At 49.9% G+C, this 2,331-nt stretch overlaps 1 protein-coding gene across 13 annotated transcripts in view; it reads right to left on the reverse strand.

Annotated features, from left to right (window-relative positions):
* atp2b2 (ATPase plasma membrane Ca2+ transporting 2) overlaps nucleotides 1-2,331 on the reverse strand; it is a 1,022,617-nt gene that overhangs the window by 231,881 nt on the left and 788,405 nt on the right. The gene's annotated exons all lie outside the window — the stretch shown is intronic.

Here is a 2,331-nt window from a genome sequence, read left to right on the forward strand (position 1 = left end):
AGGGCCATAGCTGCTATGAACCGGTCCTGCTGAGCCGGAGAAGGAATGGGTGACGTTTCGGGTCGAGACCCTTCTTCAGACTTCAGACTTCAGACTGATGGCCACCATCGTCTTCAGGCTCGGCTTCATGCACCACTCCCAATAATACCCGATCAATAAAGACACAAAGTGCTGGGGTAACTCCGCAGGTCAGGCAGCATCGCTGGAGAACATGGATGGGCGAATCCTCGGGTATGAACCCTTCTCCAGTCATAAGGATTGTTACTCCAGCATTTTGTGTCCTTTGTTTTGGTGAAGCTGCATCTGCAGTTCCTTGTCGTTACAATACCCTATCAATGGTGTTTGTCATTTGGGGCACCTACGTAAAGCATATCCCTACCCCAAACGCAGAGCATTGCCTGGCATTTGCCATCTGCATCCTACAGCCTGCACAGACTACCAGCTATTTAACCATGAAAGGCTCGCCATCAGAGCAACTCGCCTGATACCATCAATGGTTCTTCGGTTTCCCCCCGGACTCCAAAGACGTACAGGTATGTAGGTTAATTGGCTTGGAAAATATAAAAATTGTCCCTAGTGGGTGCACGATAGTGTTAATGTGCGGAGATCGCTGGACTGGCAAAAGAGCCAGGGGTCACATGAGGAGAGTCTTTTTCAAATAGCGAGTCCAAACTCCAACTAACTTCCCCACCGGCGTGTTTGCGTGCTGTATCTCTAAATGAAACACATTTGCCTTGATGACATCCCTGCTGGGAACTTGCTCAGAGAGGTCAACTTCAACGGTTGGAACAAGACTCCATACAGTGACAGAGCTTTCCACACATGCGCCACTTTGTGTTGGTGGAAGAAGAGTGTTGTGGCAGTACCAGCTACACTTCATGAAACAGCTGGGGAAACCTATAGAAACCTGCGGGGTGATTTTAGAGAGATGCATAAAATTTTGGCTTCACAAAATGGCGGTGCTGCCCTAGCAGCTGCGGCTTACCTGCGGTCCATTTGTCTTTGTGTTTTGTTGTTTTTTTGTGTCTTAATTGTCAATGTGATGTCGTGTTTTTGTGTTTGTGTACTATGTGTGGGTGTGGGGGGGAGGGGGGAACTGTAAAATTGTAAATATGTGTCCCTTCCGAATGGAGACCAGACCTTTGTTTTCTGGGTGGTGTCTCCGTTCCTGCTGCGGCCTACCATCGGCCCAACTCCTGGAGCTGGCGGCCTCCAGGGCTCTGGTTCGCAGAGCCCGCGGATCGGACTTACCATCAGTGGAGCCGGCCGTCTTCGCAGGCTGCGGGAGCGGCTGCGACTCGCCTTAGGCTCGGGCCGCGTGGATGCCGACATCGGGAGCTCCGGCAGCGGCAGCGTGTTCGCCCACCCCGCGTCGCGGACATTTCACCGTCCGGCGATTTCTCTCTGCTGGGCGGGGGCTTCAATGTCGGGAGCCACGACCGCCCCGACGTGCAGCAGCAGCGGCAGCGACAGCGTGTTCGCCCGCCCCGGATCGCGGGGCTTGGGTCGGCCCGCTGCGGACCTTTCACCTTCCGGTGCGGCCTGCAGCCACAACAACCTGACCGCGGGAGAAGACAGCAGGGGAAGGGAAAAGACATTGTGGCCTTCCATCACAGTGAGGAGGGACTGGAGGAGACTCACTGTGATGGATGTTTCTTTTTTTTGTGTGTTTTTGGGGTTGTGTAATTTGCCTATTTTAATGCTTTATTGTGTAATCTGCCTAATTTAATGTTTTATTGTTGGACTGTGGGTGACTGAATTTCGTTTTTTTGGATGACAAATAAAGCTATCTTGAATCTTGAATCTTGAATCATGGGAGGAATAGATCGCCGAGACACACAGAGTCAGTTCCTTCCTACAAACTCTTCACTTCTGTCATCGGCCATATAATAACCTATTGGCAGGTCCTTTGCAAGGCCAAACTTGAACTAGTTAGTGATTCAACCATTAGAGTCTCATTAACTATCGAAGGTGTCACAAAATGCTGGAGTAACTCAGCGGGTCAGGCAGCATCTCAGGAGAGAAGGAATGGGTGACGTTTCGGGCCGAGACCCTTCATCCAAGTCTCATGAACTGTCCTCATTTAGTTTAGTCGAAACAGTGAGTTGAATCTTCAAGAACTGCAGCTTCCAGCAGGGGGAACAAAAGCAGTTTAATGACTGTTGTTTTCATCATGATACGTTGGAGGGCACCTAATCAGATGTAAAGCACTTTGGTCAACGTGGGTTGTTTTTAAATGTGCTATACAAATAAAATTGACTTGACTTGACATCGTGCTCTGCAAGATGACTCTGTCATAAAACAATTTCCAAACGAAACTGAAACTCCAAG

This window comes from Rhinoraja longicauda, chromosome 17 (assembly GCF_053455715.1).
Source record: "Rhinoraja longicauda isolate Sanriku21f chromosome 17, sRhiLon1.1, whole genome shotgun sequence".
NCBI lineage: Eukaryota > Metazoa > Chordata > Chondrichthyes > Rajiformes > Arhynchobatidae > Rhinoraja > Rhinoraja longicauda.